This window comes from Bombina bombina, chromosome 1 (genome assembly GCF_027579735.1).
Source record: "Bombina bombina isolate aBomBom1 chromosome 1, aBomBom1.pri, whole genome shotgun sequence".
NCBI classification, from domain to species: Eukaryota; Metazoa; Chordata; class Amphibia; order Anura; family Bombinatoridae; genus Bombina; species Bombina bombina.
The window spans coordinates 1,346,019,275-1,346,041,484 of NC_069499.1; positions in this window are offsets into that span (position 1 = coordinate 1,346,019,275).

Genomic DNA, 22,210 nt, shown 5'->3' on the forward strand with positions numbered 1-22,210 from the left:
TGAAGACATTCAAAGTCTACAGCTTTTGCACTTTAAAAAGGAATATTATTTGTCTGTTCAAATACACTACTGCCCCCTTTCTATATCAGGCAGCATGAAAATATTTTTCTTTTTAAAAATGTATAATTCATGCCATCATTATGTCACATGCATATTCCAGGCCAAAACACAATAATAATGTTATAATTGTACAGACAGTAATTGATATTCATCCGAGTGCCTATATGCATACCATATCCTCATTTCATAATTGTTTACAAATTCAAACACACTTCGAAGTATATTGAAAACATAATCAATTTGAAATGCGTTGATTTGATTTCATGATGTATGAGATGTTAATATTTTTTTTTTTTTTCAGATGGATCCGCCACTTCTGGTCATCTGGTTTCCGCCCCTGCCCAGTCCCCTGACCATGCCCAGACCCCTGCCCAGGCCCAGACTCCTGACCATGCCCAGACCCCTGCCCAGACTCCTGACCATGCCCAGACCCCTGCCGGCCCTTCCCATTCGTCATTTCCTGTCCCTCCCAAAACACGCCCCTACACCCCCCTTCGCCGCTCTCCCCGTATTATGGGCCGTACAGCTGCCCAGACCCAAACTCACCACTCCCCAGCTGTACAGCCTACCCCGGAGCAGCAGCTCATCCCTCCCCAAGCCAATCCCATCCCTCCCCAAGCCAATACCATCCCTCCCCAACCCAATCCCATCCCTCCCCCCTGTCTCAACCTTCATTGTCCTGGGTGTCGGATTGTCCTTCCCAGGCACAGCTGTAAGTATCATTCAAAATCAACATTATAAGATACTTAAAGGTACACTGAAGGTAAATATTTTATATTGTGATTCAAATAGAGCATGCAATGTTAATCAAATTTATAATTTACTACTCTTATGAATTATTCTTCATTCTCTTGCTATCTTTATTGAAACAAAGAAATGCCTAGAATTATTTTTAAATAGAAAATAATTGTGGACATCATTTCTTTATTGTTGGATGAATGTATCCATCAACCAGCAGGGACAAACAAAGTTGATAAACAAATATGGCCTGCCCTAAAAACCGACATTCTTGCATTCAAAATCTAGCTAGAGAATTCTAACATTTAAAGAATATGTGTAATTTTTTCATATTTGTAATGTCATGCTCTATCTGAATCAGTCAATTAAATATTTAGGTTCAGTGTCCCTTTAATTTGATATCACTATATATACCAATCACCACTACTTGGATCCAACAATTTATGTACAAATGTTGATACATTATCTCTTGTCTAACCCAGTGGGAATGTAATTTCTTCAGGTTGCTATGTTTACACAGCTTGTCCTCAACGCCAAAATGTTTAAGGATAGGTGTGCCTACCACAGTATAATTAAAATATTTAAATTGCTAATGTAAGTACAATGTAAATCCTTTAACAAGATTTTATACACTCAAGCTGTATAAGTGGATCATCGAAAACCAATTAAAGGGGACAACATGTTTGAGTAAACTGTCCCTTTAATGATTTCGGTCTGTCTGAATAACATATTTCATGTGTAAAGAATCAATGAAAACTAATTGATGTAAAGAATGATTTGTCTTTATGATGACAATGTATCTTTGCTTATTTTTTCGTCTGTTGTGTAATTATCCTTAATATTTAATTTATTCTTTATTTTAGGCTGTGACTCAGCATGGCTCATGCTAGAAGGTCTAGCACGAGTAGAGCAGGCCGTGCTGAGGAACGCAGCTGGCCAGAGAGGGATGAACGACACCATGCAGGCCCTGCTCCGGATTCAGGAATTGACTCTGCGTGAAATAATGCGATTAAGTTCAAGGCCTGAATCTGGAGCTGGACATGCACAGGACAATGAAGAGGATGACCAGTAAGTGGAGGATCTGGAGATGCTCCAAGGTCGCAGATAAGAATCCTCTGTCCACATGTTGATGTTTTGTTTTATTGTTGCCATTTGGCCTTTTTCAAAGTTTATTGTTGTGCCTGTTGCACTCTTTTACCTTGTCATATGTCTCCAATGGGGCTATGGTGGCCCTTGGCAACTCTCTTCATGGACTGTGATGCACTCTTTTACCTTGTCATATGTCTCCAATGGGGCTATGGTGGCCCTTGGCAACTCTCTTCATGGACTGTGATGCACTCTGTTACCTTGGCATATGTCTCCAATGGGGCTATGGTGGCCCTTGGCAACTCTCTTCATGGACTGTGATGCACTCTTTTACCTTGTCATATGTCTCCAATGGGGCTATGGTGGCCCTTGGCAACTCTCTTCATGGACTGTGATGCACTCTTTTACCTTGTCATATGTCTCCAATGGGGCTATGGTGGCCCTTGGCAACTCTCTTCATGGACTGTGATGCACTCTTTTACCTTGGCATATGTCTCCAATGGGGCTATGGTGGCCCTTGGCAACTCTCTTCATGGACTGTGATGCACTGTGTTACCTTGTCATATGTCTCCAATAGGGCTATGGTGGCCCTTGGCAACTCTCTTCATGGACTGTGATGCACTCTTTTACCTTGTCATATGTCTCCAATGGGGCTATGGTGGCCCTTGGCAACTCTCTTCATGGACTGTGATGCACTCTGTTACCTTGGCATATGTCTCCAATGGGGCTATGGTAGCCCTTGGCAACTCTCTTCATGGACTGTGATGCACTGTGTTACCTTGTCATATGGCTCAAATATTCCTTATTTTTACAAGATTATTTCTAAACGTTGTTGATGTTTTCTTACATACTAATAAAAGACATGTCATTGCACCAATCTTTGTCCTCATTCTTCATGTTATTTTTTGAAAGCTCTAGTTTATCTTGTTGATCCTTAAAGGGACCTACCAAAAATAATTTATTATAAAAAATCATATATGTAAGACAATTGTAAATGACTTTAAGATTAACATCTCCAATGTAATCTTATTATTTGTCTTTATATATTTTTCTCTTAGCTTTATCATTGCATGATTATGATTAGCATAGTAATTGTTTTATATATGTATATATAGATTGTTATTTGTGTATATATGTATATTTCAATTTTCAGATCCATGTGTGTATTTAGAAACTCTGCATGAATTGATGCACCTTTAACAAATGATCTGAGTATTGATACAATGATATAATCCCTGTAAAGTGTTCATTTTATTGAAATAGTATTGTCTATGTGTATCCTCTTTTTATAAAAAAAAATCATGTCCCTTTAAGTGATGGTGAGCACAATTGTTAATGAATGTATTTCCATTTCTAAAGCGTTTTTGTCCTTTTTACATGAACAAGGACATATAATCTTATTAATAAACAATCTTATTGTAATGTTGACAGCACATGTATTTCATTTTCAATTCTATCTTATTGTAAAAGTGTAACCAAATAAATCTCTGTGTTTAATGCAAATATTTTAGATGATGAATATTTTTTAACAAATATGTTAACAAAATACTTCTCCTCCCATATATGGCTATAGGTAGGCTGACCATATTTAAACTTGAATAAATGACACGTTTAATCAATCCATGTATCATTATTGTTATTCCAAAACAATCAAAACATATCTTAAAACATCAATGGCATATGTATTTCTCATGTGTATCTTTTAAATGTTAAAGATATACACCATAGCTATAGTTCAAGGGATAGTCAAGTCCGAAAAGATGATTCATGATTTGGTGACATTCCTAGATAGCAATCTAGACACATACTAGTTCCTAAAATATAAATACGTTTTTTAGTGATATGCCAAGCTGTCAACTGAGTCCTTGTATTGGCTGCGGTTTTTCAGCTATCTCGGATGCGCCATGTTGCTCAAAACGTCACCTGCCAGGCTGTCCAATGATTCCTTGTATTGACTGACGTTCTTACGTGATCAAGAATGTTCCTTTTATTGGATGGCGTTTTTACGCGATCAAGGATGCGCCTTTTTTTTTGGGCGTTCTTACGTGATCAAGAATGTTCCTTTTATTGGATGGCGTTTTTACGCGATCAAGGATGCGCCTTTTTTTTTGGCGTTCTTACGTGATCAAGAATGTGCCTTTTATTGGATGGTGTTCTTACGTGATCAAGGAAGCGCCATGTTAAGACGTCACATGCAAAGGTAAAAAAACGTATGATTGGATTACGTAGTCCCGCAATATTTGTTTGTGCACGTTAAACACGTTTGTGACTGCAGGCAATTTTAAAAACCTTGAGAATATGTATTATTTGCATCATGTTTTATTGTTGACCCGTAGCTGATAAAGACCACCACATTCTCTTTTGATGGATGTCTGGTTGAATAAACGAACGAAAGCAAAATGTTTTCATGCATATGATATTTCGAGGTAAGTGCAAATCTCTATAGTCCATGTTGTTTAATATGTTTGTCAACAATATGTTCCTTTTTCAGAAAAATTACTGTTGTTTTTAATGTTAAAGATATCTAATTAATAAATATGCGCTATTGTGTTAGAATAAAGTAATCAATATGCATTTAGCTTTATCATATGCTAAATATATGATGCCGACTTCTTCTAAATGTAATTTCGTTGTAAATTTTATTAAAGGTTCATTAGACACTCACATTATAAATCAAATTTTTTTATTTTGTCTCTAGTTAGATAGTCCATTGTTTAACTAATACACGTTTCATTTTGCTTCTGTTCAAAGAAAATGTAAGTAATTATCAGACTCCTCGCCAAGCCTCTAAGTTTCATGTGAGTACCATCTCCAGCTTTCTCCTATTTGTGTAAAGGGTCTTTTCATATGTTAATGATGGGGTATTGTCTTGTTTTACGGTTGTAATGGGGGTTCATCTATATTTTCAATAGAGATAACCCGATTTTCTTTGAAAGTGTTTGAAGCTTTGTAATATTGATATCAGTATATGTTAATCTTGTTGTTTGTAGTAGTGTCTATTACATACAGTTCTGTTAAAAATATAGTATACTGTCCCTTTAATGCAAATGTTGATTTTTGTATCATGTATGAGTTCCACATTGTTTAATCTTCAAATATATTATTGTTAGCATATTTTCACCCCCCACTCCTAAAAGGACTTTAAACCATATTCATTGTTCAAACAAATGTCTTTCTTAAAAAAAATTAACACAATAATGTCTCTTTAAGAAAATATACTTTATTTAACACGTCAATATAAATCTGATTTCAATATTTAATTTTTGACCAAGTACATGTAGATATACCAACAAGCTTCAAATATGTGTTAGCATATGTAATTTTGTTAAAGGGACAGTTTAGAAAACAAATAATGTTTTGCATTATTATAAAAGTCAATTTTGTAATATCAATGATATCAAAGGTTTCTCACCAATTAATCATTTGTCTTTGTTTATTTAAATTTGCTAGCTAAACCTATGAGGTTCGTGTGCTCATTTCTTCGAGCTTGAAGAGTGCATGTAATCATTATACAATTTGACCACTAGAGGGCATTTGGATAGCATTTGTATATGTAAAACCTTGTGCTCATACAGCATATTATTTACCATGTATTGATCATTGATATCTAAAAGGTTGTTATGTCAGAACAACAAATAAGTGGTCATTTTTCCTAGGCATAGATACAAGGTTAAGCACATAAGTCACACGTATTTCTCCATGTTTTGTTGTTTCCAACTTGATAATGCGTAATACAGTGTTTTCTTTGTAATCAATAATTTTCTGACTGTCCCTTTAAGCTGTGTTATTGGCATTCAAACAGTAATATGCCATCATGGATAATTGTAATGGTAATTTTGTTTGCGATTCGGGAAACAGTTTGGACATCACATCACAGAAACCAATCAATATCATGAACAAGGATAGGTATGTGATGATGTGGTTTTCACACACTTATAACCCACACTCTGCAAACAATCTGCCTCCATGGACCCGGTCCCATAGAAGTAGATTATATACAGAGTGTGGTCCACATCCACATCATCACATACCTATCCATTACACATTAAATAAAAAAAAAATTAAAGATGAAAATAAATACTTACTTCCTCTTCCTTCCCCTCTTCCCACGGGGCTGAGGCTCTGGGAGGGGCAACTGCCGACTCCGAAGAGTTCTCCTTGGAGAGGTTGTGGGAAGAGTGGAAGGAAGAGTACTGGGACGACCAAGGTGAGGAGGAGAAGATGGCTGAGGAGGAGAAGATGGCTGAGGAGGAGAAGCTGGCTGAAGAGGAGAAGCTGGCTGAAGAGGAGGAGATGGCTGAAGAGGATGAGATGGCTGAAGAGGAGTAGATGGCCCGGCAGGAGTAGATGGCCCGGCAGGAGTAGATGGCCCGGCAGGAGGAGATGGGCCGGCAGGAGGAGGCCCAGCAGCAGGAGGCCCAGCAGCAAGAGGCCCAGCAGCAGGAGGCAGACCAGGAGGTAGACCAGCATGCGCCTCCCGGAAAAAATTGAACATCTCTTGGTGCAGATGAAAGATTCTGTTTTGGCCTTGTTCGATTCTATTAAGTATGTTTATTATTTGGTTTTGTCCTTCAATTATTTGATTTTGTCCATCAAGTATTCTAGTGCGGCCTTCGATATTTTGTATCCGGGAGTTACGCATCTGGTCTATGTAGTCCAGTAGAACCCGCACCTCCGCTATTTCCTCTTGTTCCTCTTGTTGTGCTTGGCGGGGTACGCGTGCACGGCGGGGTGCCCGTGCACGGTGGGGTGCGGGTCCTTGAGGGTCCTCTGGTTCCGCGTGCTCCTCCTCTGCTTCCGGGGCCTCTTCATCAGCTTCTGTGCGCTCTTCGTCACGGGGGGCCTCTTCCCTCCGAAGTGGAAATTCCTCCCCACCACTCTCATCCCGGGGAGATAGATGAGGCTGTGTTTCTTGTGCTGCCTCCTCCCCAGACTCTGTATATTAAAAAAAAAAAAAAAAAATGTATATATTAGCATATTTGCAAATCAAGCTTTAAATGACTTAGCTTACGATACAATTACAAATGCAGAATCATTAATCCACTTTGAAATCTAACAAACAATCAATACGATTTCCGCTTTTTCAAAACCTTGTTTGTGATATCTCTGGTCAATCTGATTTTTTTCGCGTTTGTTTTCAGTCTGTTTAAATGCACACCTAACCTATAGCCTAGATACTGATGTAACCGCAAAGTAATTGAATGCGTGTAAACAACGTTATAGCATTAATCTGATCCTTAAAGGGACATGAAACCCAATGTTTTATCTTTCATGATTTAGAAGCATACATTTATTATCAACTTTCTAATGTACTTTTCATATCTAATTAGCTTCATTCTCTGGATATTCTTTGCTGAAAAGCATATCTAAATATGCTTATAAGATGCTGATTGTTAGCTGAATATAGCTGCCTCCTGTGATTGTTTCACCGTGTGCATGGCTATTTCTTCATTAAAATATATCTCAAGAATGATTCAAATTAGGTAATATAAGTACATTTGAATGTTTTGTCAAATTGTATTCGCTACCTCAATCATGAAAGTAAATGTTTGCGTATAGTGTCCCTTGAAATATATTCGTATGTGAAATTATTGTTCAATGAGCTTACCGTCAGATGAGAGTGGCAGGTTCCCGGTATCAATTCCTCCGATACCGACTATTTCCACCTCGGAGATGCTGGGCCGCAATATTTCCTCCCATCGGCAGTACTCTATTTCCAGGGCAGGTCCGCCACCGGTTCCTGCGGCATGTCGGGCCTCCAGACTTAACTTTTTCTTGAGATCCATCTTACAGTCCCGGTAGCGATGTTTTATCGAATCAAGATCTCTGTTCCGGCCACCCACTGCATTGACTGCATTTCTTATCTCATTCCAGAGCCTCCTCTTGTCAGTCGGGGTAGTCTTCTGGTGCTGCAGCCTCCTATACCTGGCCATATAGGCCTCTATGAGGGCCTCCTTCTCCTCCATCGAAAACCTCGCCTCCCTAGTCGCCTTGGCCTTCCCCTGTGACGATGCCCTCTGTTTCCCGGACTGTGAAGCCCTACTCTGTCCGCCACTGGGCCCAGCCACTTGTTCATCTTGAACCAAGTGGCTGGGTCCACCCACCGCTTCCACCCCCGCTTCCTGCCCCCCTTCCTGCCCCCCTTCCTGCCCTGTTCCTCTCCCCCTCTCTCTCCTCCCCCCTCTACCTCTCCCCTGCCTGGCCTCCATCTGTTGCCTAAACTAAACCCCAAATAAACAAACAAAAAGTGAGTGTGATGAAATGAAAGGGGGTCAAAATAAAGAACTAAAAAGACAAAAAAAGTGCTGAAAGTGTGAGAGGGATGTAAAAAAACAAAGAGGGTAAGGAGTATTTAAATAAACCAAAAGAAGAAGAAGACTAAAAGGAGGATATGTAAACTAAATGTAAATAGGGGATGGGTATGGGATGGGTATGGGGTATGGGATAAGAGTAAATGGGATGAAAGGGAATGGGACTACAGGGAATGGGGTATGGAGTGTAGTATGAGGGGGTTGGGGGTATGGAGTGTATGTAGTGTTATTGATAAGTGTATGTATGTATTGAATGTGTTTGCGTGTAAATGTGTTAAGTGTACAGAAAAATCACTCGCTCGCTAACTCACACTACTACTAATTCTCACTAACACACTACTACTAATTCTCACTAACAAACACTCCCACTAACTCTCACTAACTACCAGTAACTTACGCTCCCACTAACAACTCTCACTAACAACTCCCACTAACTCACTCACGCTCCCACTAACAGACTCTCTCCCACTCCCACTAACTCCCACTAACTCACTCACGATAACACTAACAACTGACTCTCTCACGCTAACACTAACTCACTCACAATAATGCACCAACTCTCTAATATTAAACCTCCAATCTCCAAAGACCCAACAGCAACACAGTCAAAGAAGCCCTGCTTGTGTGGTGCTTATATACCCTGTGTAAATGTTTAATGATGTACCAATTTCCGTTGTAATTAGTGTTCAGGTGTGCTTTATTAGCAATTAATATTAGTGCAATGTGTATTAGGTGTGTGAATTTGCGCATGCTCATTTTGAGTTAGTATTTGTGGAATGTGTAGAATGCGATGATGTCATAGTGGTCGTTTTCTCTAACATTGTCCAATAGTATTCTTTTTAAATGTGAATTTGCGATGGTGTGTTCTTAGTGAAGTGTTGTATATGTATGTTTGTCCTAATATATAGTTATATTGAATGCGATTATTTTTCTAGTGTATGTATATATTTTTTATTCCTTGTTGTTATTTTGCGATTTTCCGCATCTTAAAGTATATGCGTATTCCCCGTATTAAATTTTATTTCAAATCCCCCCGTTTGTGAATGTGTAATGCTTGTGTGCTTTGTTGATTGATTGTTGTTGTGACATTTGCGGCGTGTTATTGTTGTGCATGATGTGGTATGCGTCATATGACCGAGCTGTGCGTATTCTCGCGAGATCGAGTGTTAGGTGAAAAAAGCAATTTTTTTCCTTTCCCATTGATCTCTATGGGAGACTGTCTTACGCGGGCAGTATTACGCGTGTGACATACACGCGTTAGGAGCATCGTTAGATGGTCTGTTTTGAACTCTAAATACCGGAGTCAAACAATGCCGTGCGTTAGACATAAAACACGCGTGGCGTTAGCAACCCATCTACCGCCGAACTCCAAATCTAGGCCTATTTATCTTGTAATACTGAACTGAAATTTATTCAATTCATGACATAACTATTTTTCTATTTCTCATTGGTATAGTGCCTGAAGATCAAGAAATAACTATCAACAAAAAAGAAATTTTGGATACCCTGCTGGAAGTTGAAAATAATTTGATGAGGACATACATAAAAGTGCAAAACTTAAGAGAAAAATATCAATCGTTTTAATTAGGAACAATAAAGCAAAACATTATTTCTTTTCATTTTTAAATAAAAAAAATTATTATGATATGAAAATAACATTTATTTTGGTTTTCAATAAATCCATATATTTTACAATTTAAAGGTGTGTGTGTGTTTATTTAATCCAAAACATTGAATTATTTTATTTAAAAAAAACAAAAAACAAACCTATATTAATGCTGAGGGGGGAGGTGGATATAAATATAAGAGTTGGGTTAGATCAAAGGGTTGGGTTATATCTTTGAAATACATAAACTCATGTTTAGATAAGTAGTTCAAAAGTTTATACAAAGATATAATTTGTAATACAATTTGGAATGAGAGCTTGATGTGCTTTCTTAAATAATATAAACATTGATACAACAAATAATAAAGTAGATATCAAAAAATTGTGTTATTTTCAACATTAAATTTTAATCTTACCATTTAACTTCTATCCCTTCAAAGATTTATATGTGAGAGAATGTGATAATATGATCACAATTATTATATTCAAATTTTTAAAACATTGTTAGCGATTATCGGAAATATAAATAAATTTTGTGTTTATTGAAAAGCACACATCGAATTTGTAACATTGATAACTGAACAATAAAAATTAAAAAGTAATCAATGAGAATTCACATTTATTTCTCATATGCGCTTTAATTTAACACATTTTTAATAATAAATATGGCACAAATATATGAATAACGGCGAGATTTATCAATATCACGCCACATCTCGCCTTTGGAAAGTAACGTAGAAATACGACCCCTTTTATGATAAATAATGGCGCACATGTGCGCCTATCCGATGGCGATATGCAGAGTACTTGACGGAGAACGGAACGGCGATCTTGAACAAAGTTTGATAAATCGAGCCCAAAGTATACCCCTTGGTGCATCAAATGAGGGGCTACAAGTATTTCTAGCATGAATTTGGGGTGCACAACAAGTAATGGAATAAGTTGCATTGCTTAAAAAAAAGAAATCTTAGCAAAGAGCCATATTCCACTTATTATTACATTGTCTATTTTTGCGCTAGCAATACATGTAGCCCCTCATTTGATGCGCCAAGGGGTGTACTTTCCAAAAATGTGTACTTTATTTAATGTATCTTAGTTTTCCAGGTTTCTACAGCTGTCTGATTGCAGACATAACCCATAAAAGTTGAAAGGCTATTTTTGTTAGACTATTTAAAGATTGCCATGTCTGCAATTAAACAGTTCTAGCCACTTGGAAAATTAAAATATGGTACACAAAGCACACATTTGTAGAAAGTACACCCTTTGGCGCACCAAATGAGGGGCTACATGTATCTCTAGCACATAAATGAGGTGTGCAACAATTAATGCAATTTGGTGCTTTGCATAAAATGATTTTATTTTTAGCAAAGAGCCATATTCCACTTATTATTACATTGTCTATTTTTGTGCAAGCAATACATGTGGCCCCTCATTTGATTTAAAGATTGCCATGTTTGCAATTAAACAGTTCTAGCCACTTGGAAAATTAAAATATGGTACACAAAGCACACATTTGTAGAAAGAACACCCTTTGGTGCATCAAATGAGGGGCTACATGTATCTCTTGCACATAATTGAGGTGCACAACAATTAATGGAATATGGTGCTTTGCATAAATAATGGGGGTTTTTAAGCAAAGAGCCATATTCAACTTGTTATTACATTGTCTATTTTTGTGCTAGCAATACATGTGGCTTGGAGTGTACTTTCTAGAAATATTTAGTTTATATACCATATGCATCATCAGTGAAGGAATTGGAGTCTGAGTTCATAGAGAACTCAGCTGCTTCCTCAGCACTGAGACGCTTAGCTATAATTCTCTTTACAAAATAAATAGATATTTTTAAAGAAATTATGTTGCTAGAAAATATATATTTTTTATTGCAAAAAATAAGCTTCTTTGCAGTAAAAATACAGAAGTTTTGAAAGATGGAGAGAGCTGCGTAAAGAGGTGTGTGTTACTCATCTTCCACGCACGCTAAAAGACTGATTATAAAAATATTATTTGGTGTTTTTTAAAAAAAAATATCATTCCTCTACCATTTATTAATTTGTAACCACATTATCCAGGTGATCATGGGATTACAAATATGATATTGGTAATTCTACACCCTAAAGACTTATACCATTGGAAAGGGTAGACCATTACCTTTCCAATGGTGGGTCTTGGGGTCTGTAGCTGCTTAGATGCCTGAGATACAGGCATCTAAGCAGCATGCCCCCATCTCCCTATAGCTGACAATTGTGAGTTTTAAATAAAGTTGAGCAATGACATCATCACGTAATTGCGCGTGACCGCAAGGGGAGGGAAACCCCGGCGATGCCTGTGAGTATCCAGGCCAGATACCCTATTTGAATCATGAAAGTTTTTTTTTACTTGACTGTCCCTTTAATCCTCTGGGTGCTAACGACGGCTGTAAGCCGTCGCAAATTTTCCCACTCAGGTGCTAACGACAGCTCAGAGCCGTCGCCAGCACTCCCCACCAGAGTGTTCCTGTTAACATATGTCATATACCACTCTGTGGATGCTAAGGTGAGTGGGCAATCTCCTTTTGATTATGATTCCCTGAGGAGACGCCAGGCTGCTGCCTGTTTTGTATATAAAGTTCCCCTGTTGTCCCCACAGACCAGCTCTCTCTTTTACCTCCTATTATGTTTCTGAGGCTTAATTTTTAGGTGAGAAGGACAAAAAAAAAAAACTCTTATATCTTGGGGCAGTGTTGTTACATCCTATGTGATTATCTATGGAAATGTCTTGGGGTTTTATTTATTTTCCCAATCCCACCTCATTTCTCCCCCTCACGTGTGTAGGAGAGAGAAAACAAAAAAAAAAAACAAAAAAAAAACAAAACAAGAATTTCTCCTTCCCTCACCCCCCCCACTCCCGCAGCAAGATTTTTTCTCTCTCTATTATCTACCAGTTTCCAAGTAAGACTATTTCTGTATTCTGAAACGGAAAGATTATGTGGTTTATTTCTGTAGAAGAAAGTATTTTTAAAAAGATTGCCCAGATACTGAAGAATCTTTTGACATCCTGTTCATTCTCTATGTTTGTATCCCTTTGTTCTAATATACACTGTTTTTTTAAGCAGTTTTTTACTTCAGGGAGAGATGGAATTGACTGGGTCTTCCATTTTTTACAAATTAAATACCTTGTGGCTAATATAGTGGAGATTACAATCTTTTCACTACTTTGTTTACCAGGTTCTTCCCTTAAGCCAAATACTATCTGAAATAGTGTTAGAGAAAGAGGGGTTATTTTAAGTACGTTCTTTAGCCAGTATTCTACTTTAAGCCAAAGATTCTTGACTCTTGGACAGTACCATATCATATGCAAGAAATTGGCTGCCAGATATGAACATTTGGGACATTTATAGAATCCTAAGTTAGCACATTTGTAGCCTTTCTCCGTGGTGAAATATGCCCTGTGAAGAAATTTAATATGAGCCTCTCTCCATGTAGCTGAGAGTGTGTTTTGAGTAATCTTTTTAATTGAAAGTTGAAGGGTTTTTGTTTCTATATTATTCAAAACATTTGGTATGTTCCAATTTGCAGTCAATTGTGTTAGAACAGAAGCACCTTTATTGATACCTAGAAAGTAGTAGCACGGTGCAATAGACATATGGCCATTTCTGGTTAGTGTCAACCAGTCTTCAAATTTACCTATGTTCCAGTTCCAGCCTTTTTTTTTAACTAATTCCAACGCATAATGCCTAAGTTGTAAGTATGCGAAAAAGTCTTTATTTGGCAGGCTAAAGTCTATATTTAGTTCTTGAAATGATTTGATACATTGTCTTTCTTTATCAATTATTTGATAAACCTTAGTCAGACCAGTATATTGCCATCTTTTAAAGACATCTGAAAGAATGCCTGCCTGGAATTTGGGATTTCCTAATATCGGCAGATATGGAGAGACTTTACTATTTATTGAAAGGAGCTTTGCTATTTTTTGCCAAGCTTTAATCGGATTGTAGATTGTTTTGAGCTTTTTAATTTCTATCGGAATTTCTTTTAGGTCGAGATGGAGCAATGCGGTTAGGTCGTATGGGTAACAGACATTAGATTCTAATTCATTATTTAAAATGTAGTTATTGGAGATGATCCAGTCTATAGGTATACGCGCAAGAAAAGAAATATTATATAACAAAATATCAGGCAAGGCCAGTCCCCCAGATTCTCTTGGTACTGAGAGTTTCCTCAAAGATATTTTTGCTCTTTTCCCCTGCCATAGGAATTCTGTAAGTGAGCTGTTAATTTATCGAATATCTTTCCCTAATAGTAATATAGGTGTATTCTGGAGAATATAGAGTAATTTTGGGAGGAGGGCCATTTTAAATAGGGCTATTCGGCCTGATAGTGATATTGGCAAGTTATGCCAGTGCTTAAGCTTTTCTTTGATTACTTTTAGCACTGGGGGGATATTAAGTTTGTAAAGATCCTCAGTTTTGACCGGAATATGAATCCCAAGATATTTAAAAGAATCTATAACCTGTCGAAATGGTAAATTTGTTACCGAGTTTTTAGTATTCCTGAGCCAATATATCTCAGATTTCGTGTACTTTACTTTATATCCCGAGAAGGAACCAAAGTTATCCATTATAGAAAAGAGTTTCGGCATATTTAATTTAGTATTTGCCATATAGACAAGTAGGTCATCCGCATATAGTCCGATCTTAATTTCATGGTTATGAATTTTGATACCGTCTAGAGCTTGTCTTATTTTAATTGCCAAGGGTTCAATGGCAATATTGAAGAGGAGCGGGGAGAGAGGGCAGCCCTGCCGCGTCCCTCTACCTATAGGGATAGAGGGAGAGAAATTGTTATTTACTATCAATTTTGTAGCAGAGAAGGCATAAAGGTTTCCTATAAGGTCAGTAAATTTACCTTTAATACCAAAATGCTTTAATGAAGAGTATATATGCTCGTGGATAATTGAGTCAAATGCCTTCTCTGCATCAATAGAAATGATAGCAAGATCCTGTATGCCCTCTCCCCCGCTACTTATGTCAGACATAGCCTTGTGGTATTCTGTCACCACAAACACCTCTCTAATTTTCGCAGCAGAGTTTCTATTATTTAGAAACCCTGATTGATCTGAGTGGATGATTTTTGCAAGAACCCCTTGTAATCTAGCCGCCAGTACTGCTGTTAAAATTTTATAATCAACATTAAGGAGGGCTATAGGCCTATATGATTCTTTGCAAGCTGGGTCTTTGCCTCCTTTAAGTATTAGTGTTGTATATGATTGAGAAAAGGATGGGGGGGTGGGTTTGCCATCAATAAAGAAACTATTAAAAAGAGTACAGATATGCGGAGTGGCTTCGCTAAGCATAATTTTATAAAATTCACTAGGCAGACCATCAGGGCCAGGTGCTTTGTTTAAAGATAATTTGGATATTACTTTCTCAATCTCTTCCGTCGAGACGGGGGCATTCAAATTGCTAATGTCTTCTGGAGCCAGTGTAGGATGTTCAATTTTGCTCCAGAAGTCATCCGATTTATTTACCTCATTGGCTTTAGGCGCGTACAGTTCTTTAAAATATTCATAGAATATTGTCAGAATGTCATCAGGTTTAGTGACATGTTCCCCTTTATGCTGCAGTTTATCTATATTTAGTTTTTTTTTTTTCATTTTTGATTAGTTTAGCCAATATTCTACCTGACTTATTGCCATATCTGTACATTCTGGCTTGGATTCTTAATTCTTTTTGTGTTTCTTGAGATAGTACAAAGGCATCTCTCTCGCTTTTTGCGCGTAGGTATTTTGCCCAATTGAAAGGAGTTCTATCCGATAGATATTGATTATAAGAATTAAGCAAGAATTTATGAGATTCCTTTTCCCTTAGCCTAATTTTTTTTAGCAAAGTGGCACAATAAGCAATAATTTCCCCCCTCATTACAGCTTTCGCTGTCTCCCAAAATATTTCAGGGTTTTTAAGGTATTCTCTATTAAAGTGTACATACTCTTTATATTTATTCAATAGGCAATTTTTTAATTTTAGGTCAGATGTTAAGTGATAGGGAAAGAAGAAACGTGATGCAGTGCGGTGCGCAGGTGCTACTAACAATTCAAGAGAGATAGGTGCATGGTCTGAAAGTAATATTGGCATTATTGTCGCTTTAACACTTGTTGTTGGAATACGCTCATCAATCAGAAAGATATCTATTCTGGACATGGTTTTATGGGCTTTTGAAAGACATGTAAAGTTCTGGGCGGTTGGGTTTTGATTTCTCCATATATCGTATATAGCTAGATTGTGCATAATTTTTTTATACATTTTAGTTTCTAAGTTATCTCTTTTTTGTTTCCGATATTTAGTGTCTTGTCTTAGCCTGTCTAGTGGGCATTGTGGTGCCATATTGAAGTCACCGGCGATAATTAGAGAGCCTTCAGTGTAGGATAAGAGCTTTGACTGGAGATTATTCCAATATTCTGAGTCAAACACATTTGGGCCATATGTATTACACAATGTGTACATCTTCCTGGCAATCTTTATTTTTAACAGGACATATCTCCCCCCCGGATCGGCCACACAGTGAATAACATCTGGCTTAATTTTTTTACCTATTAGTATTGCTACCCCCCTCTTTCTCTCAACACCAGCAGCAAAGTATACATCTTTAACCCAGGAGGTTTTTAATTTTAAGGTTTCCTCTGCGGACAAATGTGTTTCCTGGATGAAACCAATATCGGTATGGGACTTACGTAGTTGTGTGAGAATTGCCTTGCGTTTAATAGGTGTGGAGATGCCTCCTACATTCCATGATACAATCTTACATTTTTCTATTTTTTCCATTTGGGAGATAAGTGTATTAAACTATAGAGACGGGGATTGAGGGAGAGAGAAAGAGGAAGGAGAAGGAGAGGAAAAAAAAGAAAACAAAATATAAACCCCACATCTTAGAGGGAGGTCCTTTCTTTTAAAACTGTCACACACGTGAGGGGGAAAAATCCCACGACTCTTGTCTATCAAAGGACAAGGGTCTACCCTAATGAAAGTCTGCATTCCTAAACATTCTTTTGTTAAATTTTAAAGTTTGTTACACTTCTACATTCTGTTGTTGGTCTAGGGAGTCAAGTGTTTTGAAAAAAGTTTCAGCCGAAGTGGTTTCTTCAAACCAATGTAATTCTCCATGTATTACGACCTTAAGTTTGTGGGGATAAATTATCATTGCTCGGTGGCCTTTTTGAATAAATTTAGAGCAAACAGGGGCAAGCTCCCTTCTTTTTGCTGCTGTATCAGCAGAGAAATCCTGAAATAATAAGATTGTAGCCCCTTTGAATGTAATCGGTTGCTGCTTGCGATAGTAGTGAAGTAATGCAATTTTGTCCTGGTAGTTTAATAATTTTGCTAAAACTGGCCTAGGTCTATTTCTACCTTTATTGTCTGTATAAGGGGAGCCTAGTCTGTGTGCTCTTTCAACTAGTATAGGTTGATGTGTGGTTGGTATTTTAAGAATTTTAGGTAGTGACTCTGAGATAAAGGTGACAAGGTTCTCATTTTGATGTTCTTCTGGAAGACCGATAATTCTTATGTTGTTCCTTCTGGAACGATTCTCTAAGTTTATTTTGGATTTTTTGTATATTAGTTTCTGTTGTTTCAAATTTTGAGCTATGTAAGTTTGTAGTATCTTCTAGATCAGACACCCTCTGTTCCACTTCTTGTAGTCTAACAGAGAACTGCCGTATTTCTTGTGTTAACAAAAGGATATCCTGTTTTAGTTCAGTTTTAAGGGCATCGAATTTAGGGGTGAGGGCATCTGAAATACTAGTAACCAGGTTTTGAATGTTAGTTACTTCTTGTGTCAATGGTGCGTTAGGGAATATTGGTTGTGTATCGGTAGTATTTTCCTGTGTAATCTTCATTTTCCTATCCCTCTGTCTGGCTGCCATGGCTGGGGAAGTGGTCTTGTGTGGGGTGTGTAAAAATGTATCCATGTGCCGCAAATACAAAAAAAAATAGAAAAGTGGGAGTTTATATTGTGATGTAGGGAAAGGAGTGATTAGATTGCTCTGTGGACGTGGAGAGACCAGCCAAGTGTAAGGTTAAGGAGGTACTTAGACCTCAGGGAGGATAGTGGGGACCAGGAGGGGAGTGTGGAACAGGTGAGGGAAAAAAAAAAAAAAAAAAAAGGGAAAAGGACAAGAAAGTGGAAGTGAAGTGTCTATATAGGATTAATCAAATTAGTTATGTGAGAAGTCCAGCCATGGGAGTAAGTGTGAGGGAATGATAAATTAATAGAGTTTATTCAGAAAATTTAACCTAGTTTTTAAGACAACAGTTGTTTAAGTCTACCGGGGGATATATATATATGTAAGGTTCAGAGTATAAGAACTGCAATATCACCCTATAGACTAAGATAAGTTGATACTTCAGGCCTCTCCCTAGGGTCTGGGGTAGGTGGTGAGCCTATCTTTCAAAGAGCAGTGTAAGGAGTTATTTCTTCAGTTCAATTTGGGTATGAATTGTTAAAGTGTAACACATCTAGTTATGGTTTATTTTCTAGCAGGTTGTTTTTTAGTTAACTCCAAGAAGTATGCAAATATATGCTAGGGCGAAGAGCCCTTACAGAGTATGATTTCAAATATGTCTATTTATATAGCAAATATAAGCGATAAGATAAAAGGAAAAAAGCAAAAAAGATAAGCAAAAAAGAGGAAAACAGAAAAAAAAAAAAAAAAGGAAAACAAAAACAGTATTCTACTTAAATTGTTAGGTCAAATCATCTCCTATATAGGAACAGCGAATGATACAAATATGGTAGCCTTGATTTTGTGTAAGATTATCTGATATTTGTCTTAACAAAATATCTAGCCTTAATTCTCTCTCCTTGGATCAGTTAGTAATTTATAACTTAGAGGAGTTAAACCAAGGGGAGAGAAACAAGGTCCCCTTCTCTCTATCTAGTTTCCTATAGGAGGAGAAGAACAGTTTAAAGAGAGGGTACAATGTCTTGTTATACAATGAACAGGCTTATATTTTCCTAAATGTTAGCCTTTCTATGATAATATATAAAATATTTTTGTATGACACAGGTTTTATTAGTGGATATTGTAATCCAGTATTTTGGCTAGGTCATATACTCAAGACATTTATATAGGGATCAGTGAGGACTCTGGGATTGGTATCATTATAGTTAGCTAAGCAGTACTGATTCCTCTTAGAGTTATACACAGGTCTTATGTTTTCTTAAACATTAGCTTCCTTAGAATATTATGGCAGACATTCTTTACATAATATATGTATATTTTTTTTTATTTTTCTGTCGTTAATCGTTTTAGTTCAGTATCTCAGGTGTATTGTAGGCCAGAGGGATTTATATGGGAACCAATAAAGCATGCAAGATTATTTTCTCTGTAGAAGTCAGTACAATTAAGTTGGCAGTACTGAATCTCAAGATGCAATATGTGCTTAATAGAGTTCAGTCAGTTCTCTTGTATTTAGTTCTCGTCACCTTACCTGGATTCCATCATATAGCAGTGTTCAAGTAATAGGTAGGTGAGGAGAGATCATGCAAGAAAAAGAATGTTAACTGAGTGCCAAAAAGTCCTAAGAAGTAGTCGTTCTATGCAGTCCTCAGACCGCATCTACAGGAGTACCTCTGCAGGCGAGTGTCCGGCTCCAACTGGTAGTCTCGGCTGAGACAAGGACGAAAAGACCAGCTCCCAGCAAGTTTGCCTCTCAGCTCACCGTCCCGTTCACAGCACTATCGCGAGTCGGTTGGAACACACCAAGCGAAATTCGCAGCAGCACTTCAGCGGCGGCTCCCAGTAGCAGTTAGGAACAGATCACACCTCCCACTCAGCCTCCGCACTGGGGGGGGGGGCGAGGAACAAGCATCCGCTTCAGCGCTCTGAATGGCCGCCTTGGCTGTTGGCTTCACTCGGCTCACCACAGCAGCTCCACCTCCGTGGTCCGTGTCAGCAGGTCCAAGGGCGTCCAAAGTAGTGGAGAGGTGTGTCTCTGCGGCAAGCCTCCAAGGGAATGTCAGGCAGTCCCAGTCTCCCACGCAACCTCGGTGGGGGAGAGAGAGACCCGTAGAAAATCTGCCAGCAGCCTGCAGTTGTCCAGGTAAGATTACAGGTGCTTTGTCGGTAGGGCAGTGAGAGAAAAGTTTATATGGAAAATAGCCTCGACCTCCCACGCAGCATCGGTGGGGGAGGGAGGGAATCAATTCCTCTGAACAAAGTGTTTCTTTAGTTTGAACTCGATAGCCTCAATGATATAGAGAAGGCAACAAGGGGTAGTTTTTGCAGCAGACTAGGAATGTCTACACGGTGGGATGATTGTCCATCGTTTGGTTCCAGTAGCGTTGGTGTAAGCTATCCAGGTAGCTACCCAGGTCTCTGGGTTCGGCACGAGCGGGAAACTCCACCAGCAGCTGCAGGACTGGAAGGTAACCACACACAGGTGTTGCAGTTAGCTCCTCCTCCGGAACCGAGCAGGGCATGTAATTTTAAACAACTTTCCAATTTACTTTTTCACCAATTTTACTTTGTTCTTTTGGTATTCTTAGTTGAAAGCTAAACCTAGGAGGTTCATATGCTAATTTCTTAGACCTTGAAGCCTGCCTCTAATCTGAATGCATTTTGACCGTTTTTCACCACTAGAGGGCATTAGTTCATGTGTTTCATATAGATTACATTGAGCTCATGCACGTGAATTTACCAAGGAGTGAGCACTGATTGGCTAAAATGCAAGTCTGTCAAAATAACTGAAATAAAGGGACAGTTTGCAGAGGCTTAGATACAAGTTAATTACAGAGGTAAAACATGTATTATTATAACTGTGTTGGTTATGCAAAATTGGGGAATGGGTAATAAAGATTATCTTTATAAACAACAAAAATTCTGGTGTTGACTGTCCCTTTAACCAGTATTTCGGAATATGGTTAGTCTGAAAATGTGTTTCCTGTAGGAATATAACATTAGCACCTAAATGTGTATTTTGAGATAAGGCTTTACTGCGTTTTGCGTCAGAATTGAGGCCTCTCACATTATGAGAAAGTAAGGTAATATTAGGGGAAACCATGGTCCCTTGTTCATTTAATGAGCGTGCCTATATGTTTTGTTTAGTGATATATGGTGGCGGTAAGATCTAACCCTGTATGCTCACCGACCCCTGTTATCGGGATGGTCCTCTGTATGTGTCCCATCGCTCCTTGGTTTCTTAGGTGCGTCTGTGGTCTGACTAAGCAAGGCATTGAAAGAGAAGAGAATAGGTAACTATAACTAACTAACTTTTAGGTACTTTCTTAAGTAGACTCCAAGTTTTTTTTTTTTTTTTTAAATATATTGCATCTCTTTTGGGCAGAATAAAATGCAGTTATTCTTAAAGGGACACTAAACCCAATTTGTTTCTTTCATGATTAAGATAGAACATGCAATTTTAAGCAACTTTCTAATTTACTCCTATTATCAATTTTTTTTTCGTTCTCTTGCTATCTTTATTTAAAAAGCAGGAATGTGATGCATAGGAGCTGGCCCATTTTTGTTGAGAACCTGGGTTATGCTTGATTATTGGCGGGTAAATGTAGCCTCCAATAATCAAGCGCTGTCCATGGTGCTGAACCTAAAATGGGCTGATTGCTAAGATTTACATTCCTGCTTTTAAAATAAAGATAGCAAAAGAACGAAGAAAAATTGATAATAGGAGTAAATTAAAGTCGAAAGTCAGGTGTGGTTTCCAAAACAAACCCTGTGTGGGACTTATAACGGTCATCTGGTGTGATACGAAGTTCCAAAGATTTCTGGGTGACCTACAAAAGATAAAAGAGAAAAGAAAACATATCACTTTTGTATAAGTTCCTAATTTATTCTTCTGCCGTTTCTTCGGGATTCTGGCCCATTGCAATTTCTGGGATTTTAAATTTGTCTGCTTGGGTCCTGTGGTCTCTTCCGTTTGTGAGTTCTTTGGCAAGTTAAGAGTTTCCAGTTCAAGAGCTGCACAGATATCCGGGATACCAATTGCACCTTTTATTGTGAAGATTTTGTTGTCCTTAGAGATGTGTAGAGCAAAAGGATACCCCCAGCGGTATTGAATTTGATGCTTTCGGAGAAGTGAGGTAAGAGGACGAAGGGTCCCTCTTTGCTGCAGTGTTCTGGTACTCAAGTCCTGGTGGAATGTTGGCTGTCTGTATGCTGCTTTGAGGATCCTATCTTTCTCTGGGAATCTCAGAAAGGCAACAATGATGTCTCTAGGAAGGGTGTCAGCTTTAGGTCTAGGCTTTAGTACTCTGTGTGCTCTTTCAATTTCAAATTCTGTTGTTTGGTCTTCGCCAGTGATTGCACAGAATAGTTGTTGTAAGTAGCATGTTAAGTCTTTGGCCTTGACCGATTCTGGGATGCCTTTGAGGCGTATATTACTTAATCTGTTTCTGTTTTCCATGTCCTCTATCTTATCTAATA